At 33.3% G+C, this 7,853-nt stretch overlaps 1 long non-coding RNA gene across 1 annotated transcript; it reads right to left on the bottom strand.

The window, feature by feature from the left end:
- Positions 1-657: 657 nt before the first annotated feature.
- Positions 658-1,960, bottom strand: LOC145157190 (uncharacterized). The gene is made up of 2 exons (XR_013737153.1): positions 1,840-1,960; positions 658-975 (listed from the first exon to the last, which is right to left on the bottom strand). It is a non-coding gene; the product is annotated as an uncharacterized LOC145157190 (long non-coding RNA).
- Positions 1,961-7,853: the final 5,893 nt, after the last annotated feature.

The following is a 7,853-nucleotide window of genomic DNA, read 5'->3' as shown; positions in this document are numbered from 1 at the left end:
GCACAACATCGAAGGTTTGAAGTAGGGAATGATGATGGAAGTTGTAAGCACTAAGAATGATGTTGTAGAAGAATGTTTGAAGAAAAACAATTATTGAAAATAAGTGTGAGCCGCAGATTCAATGATGAATTGTATATGTATGTGATAATTTGAATATGATTTTTTAGTATTATTGGTTTCCTAATAAAAATAGATTTTCTATTAATGATTTACTAATATAATCGTATTTCCATTGATATTTAATGTCTTAATTGAAATGATTTTTAGTAATATGTTTTTAAATTTGACCATATTAAAACTTTTATAACCTGTAATTTAAGATTTAAAATATAGGAAACTTTTTATTGGAATTAAATACATGTCATTTTAACCGATTTAAGTTAATTTTGTTTGACAATTGGAAAACTTTTATTGAAATTATATACATTCTATTTGGGGAAGATGATGTCAGCAGTTTGATCTAAGGGTGGAAAACATATGATTGAAATATAATCAAAGGCCTCGATTGTTTAAGATGATGTCACAATGTTTATGTTTTAATATATATATTAAAGAAGATTTGCTAACACGTATTTCACCTCAACGAATCGTGACCCTTACAACTCAATTAATAATTAGATGTTCATATAGCGGCAATATCATTTGGCAACATGTGTATAGATTTGAAAACAAAAAAGACTTTATAGATCATGCTAAGTTATGAAGTGGGTTTGGTCCACAAGGAACTAGACCATGCTCAGTTATGAAGTGGCCGGGTTTGGTCCACAAGAAACTAGACGAAGTGATACAACATAAGGTAGTTGATTTTCTCCATTTGTGAGCTTCCGGTTGACGTTTAAATCTTAAAACAAAGTTGACTCTTTTTCTTTTTCCATCAATCGAGTGATTAACTATGTTCCTACAACTTGACTTTTGTATAGATGCTACCAGCAAGATTGTAATCACGAGCAACATTTGAATTTGAATCTTCATTTTCTGTGGAAACCAGGAAGAAGATTTTTAAAGATCTAAAATAAATGCAATATTGTTTTAGAATTAGTTGAAGAAGATTATTTATATATAGGAAAACTCTGATTGTCAACCCATGAGTGATAATTCAGAACATGTATTTTCAGTAGTGTTAAAAGAAAATTAGATAAAATAAAGAAGAATAATATAACTTAGAACAACTCAATTATGAACGGCCATAAATCAAAGTTGAAGCAAACTAACCCTAATATATAAATCAAGTTAGAACACAACCAAGGGATTGATTTGAACATGGACGGATGTGCATGAAAATTAACTATGATATATATATATATATATATATATATATATATATATATATATATATATATATATATATATATATATATATATATATATATATATATATGTTCAATAAAGCAATTGTATTACAAAGGGCCTGCATCTACACATCTAATATTATGTAATTGAATAATTATATGATTATGAAATATTCTTTTTTACAATCTTCTTGTTTAAATTTAATATTTATGTAATTATAAAAGAAGAACACACGAAGAGTGATTAATGGAAATTGGACAGCAATACTTTGGTAATACATGTCATGGTTTTCATGGCTAATACGAAGGTCAATTGGCAGCTAACTTTCACGAATCAGGAGGGAATGAAAGAAAGAAAGAAAGAAAAGGTCTCAACAATTTGACCCAAAACTCCAAAACTAAGTACTCTAAATACACAAACACATACTTGGACTGTGTTTCTGGAGCTTTAATCACGCACAAGAAATCTATCACGAACAGGGAAAAAAGAAGTCGCGGAGACCATATGTAATCAGATCCAGAAGGAAACGTGAATGACGACAAAACTTACCACGGTGTATACGTGTGTGATCCTTCTGCTCTCGTTTGATCCAAGCCACGTAACTCACCACGAACCGGAAGCCTAGTCGCAGGTCTTCAACCTCACTCACGAACTCTCTCTTTTTCTTACGTATTCCTCACGTACGTACGTATATATATATATATATATATATATATATATATATATATATATATATATATCTCAGATTTCTTTTTCTGATTTCCTATGTAGTGGATGCATGGTATAGGATCTCGGATTTATAAGGCATAGTGTTTGTATTGGAATAGAATACGTCTTAAGGTTTTGTGCGGATGATGATATATACGGAAAAGAATACTGCAAATATTGTATGAAACCTGATTCAATTGATTTTCATATTAAGTCACTATACTTTCAGAGTTTGTCAATTCCTACCCCACACCCTTTTTTATAACACACACATACATATATATATATATATATATATATATATATATATATATATATATATATATATATATATATCATTACCTATATGTTGAAGAGTTGAACTTTGATCCACGTCGATAAGCTCTTTCCTCCTCCAATAGAACGGGCATTGGGCGGCCATTTTTAACGTATAGTGTTCTCACCAACCGCCTCACCGTTACCTTTCCTGACCTCGTGCTTCTCTCATGGTGCCCGTCTGCATACTTCCTTGTTGGGTTTTCTTCCTTCCCCACGTTTCCCCCAAAGCTGCTAGCCACCTATTGCTTGGTTTTAGGCGTCTTTATGAAACGTGTCGCTTCACCAGTATATCCCATATTGCACCGCTTTTACTCCATACAACACCTCCAGCTTTCGCAGGTATGTATATCCTTTGACTCTCTGACTCTCTTCTTCTTCAAACCTTACTCGATCCTTTCGGTCTTGTGTTTCCTCTCCTTCTTCTCACCGTAACTAACACAGGTTCAATCTAAGAAAGCAATTTTAAATTTTATTAGGGTATGGGTTTTCTAATTTGGTGATTTATTTTTTTTTTAATTTGGGATTAATCGATACCGGTGGTTTGCTAGATTTCCTCAATGTTCTCTACAGGTGCGGACTATCTAAAGAAGACGATTTGAAGGATTCCCAATTAAGAATAGTCGATTATGGTTATTGATTTTCTGGCAAAGAAAAAGGCAGGTGAGATAAGTTGATTTTTTTTCATGGGACTTGAGATTGAACAGTTTTCAGCCCAATTATATTTAAATTGCAGGCAGGTAAATTCAATATACCATTCAATGTTGATGGAGAGCGAGTTACAACTAAGCTCATAATTTTGATTTGGTTTTATCTGTTATTTCCCTTACCAGTACATTCTTTCACCTTCTCTGTAATTAAACCCCCTCATTGGGAAGAACAGATAAAGAGGTGAACCTTTTTTTATTCAACTATTTCAAGAGCCTTCATTTTGATTTTCATTTTCTTTTGAAATTAAGGTTTTTAGCCATAGATGAAGACTAGAGGAAGCACACAGTCACCAATTTTAATTCAGTTCTAAGTTATCTACCATCCTTCGTGGTATCTTCATCTTATTAACTGATTCTTTGTTGAAATTAGGGTTCTTGACATATGCAGGTTGCACTTTCATTTATATTCATTTACCGATATGTTTGATGTAGGGCTTATGGGAAAAAGTCTATTAAGGTAAGAAGTAATTGATTGATTCCCTTTACTATTTACCTTTTTAATAATACATATTTGCTTATTTTTCTTCTTATCTGTTTGATTTTGATGGATTTTGATATTGGGTTGGTTTAGATGGATTTCACATTGCTTGTGGTAATATGCTCAGTTTCAACTTACCCCAAACCCTCTTCCCCTGTTTTACAGCCCCTTTAACCCAATTTTTAATCACCATTCGGAGCATATAACATCAGGTAACACACTTAAACCTCTTAGTTTCTTAATTTTTTGTACCCATACTGACTGGATCCAAGTTCCATCCTTGTAGGCCTACAAGGATCATTGCCAACATGGCCTGGAAGATTATGATAATTATTTTTGCAAACGTATTTGCTATGCTCTTATTAGATAAGGATGCACATGCTAATATGGTAGGACCACTTGTTTTCACAAAGTACTCAAAATGTCATTTTTCCCTTGTAAGTTAACTTTATACTTTATATATACTTGTGTTTGGTTGACAATTGCAAGTTGACCATTACACATGGAACATGTGAGATTTGAGGAGTTCTGTTTAAAAGAGGAGAATAGTCTTCCTAGAAGATCCATTTCTGGTCTAAAGCTTGCAGATGACATGATAACGGATTTACTACATAAAAGATTATCATATTTACGTTAAAAGATTGTTAATTTCATACATAAAAATTAAAAAATTGGATAATTTATAAACACAACAATTGTTTCTTTCTTTAGACTATATGAACTGTTAGGAGCAAATGACCATTTTACCCTTTTTTCACTTATGTTTGGTTTATTTTTATTATGTTGGCATGATGTAATATAGGAGGCATATGGAATGTTTCATCGGATTCAAGTAATCATGATCTCTGTAATTATGAAGGACTGAAGAAAAAGAATGATACTTAAGGGGTAAAAGATGAAGAATTGAACAAACAAATAGGATGCCTTTGGCATGGGTAACCACTTAAAGGTATGTTCATTCCTTAAGTTAATTAGCTAATACCATACGAGTAATGCACTCGATCTTATACAAATAGTGGCTATTTTGCCCATGTTGTGGTGTACATGGTCTACTTATATCCATTTTGATTTATTTGGAAACAAGTCAAACGAAAATCATCAAACAAGATTTTTCAGTTTTAAACTCTGAATTTGGTTATGGGTTGATTATCTTACCACTAGCACACACATGGTTAAGTTGTTCTATTAACGAGTTAATTTTACTTCAACTTAATGTGTAATGCACCAGCAGGTACTGGATTGCAAGAAAATAATAGTTAAATTTAATTCGTAAAATTCTAAATTCCGAACTTGAAGGATTAAATTGTTTTTCAAAAAGTGGTAATCATTGAAAAATTACTTAAACCGCTAAATAGTGGGAATTAACTTTAAAGGAAGGCTCTCTGTAATTTAAGCCAAGTAGACAAAAATTTGATAATTATTTCTGGAAATTGAAGAGAAGAAAATACTACCAATTAAATGTTATATTAGAAATTTCCAAAATGGTATTGAATTGCATAATTAGGTTATAAGTGAATGGTGCAAGTGGTCTATTAGTTTATTAGTATTTCTAAGTTTCAAAACATTTTGTATTCGTTTATTAAAACGTTCCTGTTTCAACTAATAATTTCCAGATTCAGGTAACATTCATCACTTTTATGCGGCATTGTCACACCCCAAAACCGGAACGGCGGAAACGTTCTAGGGTGGAGGACGGCATGTCAAGTATCACAACACATGCAGTATAGTAATCAAAGTACGACAACCATTGCATTAATAGTATAAGTTTTACATAGGTTACATATAACAACAACATCAAAAGTAGATATAGAGAATAACATAAGATGCAGCTCGGTACTAGGCTGACTTCGCAAAAGCTCCCGGAGTTGTCTACTGACGACCTGAGAATACAAGTTATTTTGAAAGAGAGGATCAGCATATTAATGCTGGTGAGTTCATAAGTATTTTAATGACATTGATATAAATACATGTTTTTCTTCAAAATAATCTCATAAGATGATGGTGATAAAAGCTTATAAAGTATTTGAATTCCTTCCAGAAAATACTATATTTTCTGATAAAAGTAGTCTTCTACCAAGACCCGACTGTTTCATATTTAAAAGAATGAGTTCCTTTACTAAAAGCAGTCTTCTACCAAGACTCGACTATTTCAGGTTTAAAGAATGAGTTTCTCTACTAAAAGTAGTCTTTCACACAAGACTCGACTGTTTTGTGTTTAAAGAGCATTTTTCCCAAATGTTACTATCATTATCAAAATATAGTTTTACATTATCGTTTTATGTCAAAAACGTTCTAAGTTTAATGTATTAGGGAAAATATTATAGTACCGTAGTTTTATATGAAGAAACTACCGTGGTACTAATTACCTTAAGGCCATGAATTATAAGGTAAATGTGAAGATACTCGTAACCATACTGATTGACGGAAATAAACACGACGACCTGCTGGCGTCGAAATAAATGTGACATTTGTCATCCCTTGGCTTGGTCGGCCGGGACTGTAGCTAGCAGTCAGGATGTGGGATGGTCTGTCCCGTATAGATCTATACACACAATGCCCGCTCTCCCTGCAGGAGACTCTAGTTACCAACTTGACAACGGTGAAATCTGCGTCATGAGGATGTATCTCGTGTTTTGATTGCTATATACGTTTCTTTTTACTAACAGTACATGTTTTAGAATATTGATATAGCTAGTTTCTCCTCATAAAAGTTATTGTTGATTTCTAAACTATACCTATTATAGTTTACTTGAGAGGTTATCTAGGTACCTTTGCTACCCAAAGGCGCTGAACTGGAGTAAGAGTTTTAATGTCTAAACAGATATACATAATATATAACTAGGACTTCAATGACACTCGGACAAATAACCGGATACTCTAAGTCCACAACCAAACAAGGAACAGGAAATAAAGCGGGCTATCAGTCCTAAGTCCTTCAAACCCTACTTATATAATTATATCTATATAGATATGAATCTAACAAGAATATAAGTTTAAAAGACTTTGATAAAAGTTTAGTAATTTAAAAAGTGATTATAGTACTTTAAAAGAGATTTGAAAGTAATATATGAAAACCTTTAGCTGAATAAAACAGTTTAACATGCAAAAATCTATTTGATTGACAGTTATTAATCACATGTGATTGATATAATAACTTAATAGTTCAACTTGTATCCCCCCCCCATAAAAGCATTTAAAATCATTTCAAAGGTTGATTAAGGGGGTATGAACTCACCTGTAGTGAGTGATTCAGATGAACGGATGGTATAGGATGCTAAGTGTCAAGTGAGGACTTGAACACACACACGGATCCTATTTAACATATAATGACACATATATGCATCTAATTATTCATTTAACAATTAATTAAACAAGTTAAGACACCCTAAAACATGGATAAAACTTTGATTCAAGTGCTAGGAGTACAAAAGGGTTGCATCTAAAGAGAGTATAGCCTCACATTGGAGTTTACTGCCCATATGGTAACACCACATGAGTTTACGGCCAATGGTCATTTCCCCATGAGTTTACGGCCGTAAACTCATGTGTGCTTGATCCTTTTGTTTGTTTAAGGTCTTATACTCCTCAAGGAGTGATCTAGGCTTGTATCCAAGGCTTAGGAAGGGACTAGGGCTCATAATGGCCCCCTTATTAGACTTTACGGCCCAAGGACCAACTCCCATGGAGTTTACGGTCTAGGGTTTACGGTCCTAGTGGGTTTACGGCCGTAAACCCATGGTAACTCCTATATTTTCGTGGTTTAAGGTCCTTAGCCCATGCATGAAAGGTTCTAGTCCAATATCCAAGTCCTAGGAAGTAATGGTGGCACATATGCACCACCTAATGGTGTTTACGGTCCAAGGAGATTGCCTTGGCCGTAAACCCATGTGTTCTTGGGGATTCTTGGTGTTTTTCAATGGTTTAACAAGTAATTTAAGCACATAACTAGTTAAGAGGGGTGTACTTACTTATAGGAAGCTTGTAAGAGTGTTTAAGGTCCAAGAACACTAGTGTGTGTTCTTGGTGAAATGAAGAACACTTGAAGATCTATGAAAAAGAGAAGATTTCATGGATGAAATCATGTATAACTACTAGATGAAGTGTTGTATCAACAAATCAAGAGAAGAAACACTTACATTTTTGGAAAATTTGGAAGAAGATCTTATGATACTTGAAAGAGAATGTGGGTGTTCTTGAGCTTGGAAGGTGAAGAATGAGCCAAAAATGACTAAGTGTCATATTTATACTCTTTAGAGTTTACGGCCGTAAACTCCATGTTTGGGGCCGTAAAATCCAAACTCTTGGAGTTTTGAGACATAAATGATGCACACCAAACTCTAAAGTATACTTCC

The sequence above is a fragment of the Lactuca virosa genome, chromosome 2 (assembly GCF_052849685.1).
Source record: "Lactuca virosa cultivar CGN04683 chromosome 2, Lactuca_virosa_CGN04683_v6, whole genome shotgun sequence".
Lineage (NCBI taxonomy): Eukaryota > Viridiplantae > Streptophyta > Magnoliopsida > Asterales > Asteraceae > Lactuca > Lactuca virosa.
Note: the sequence above shows the minus strand (reverse complement) of the source record. Positions and strands in the feature narration are given on the sequence as shown.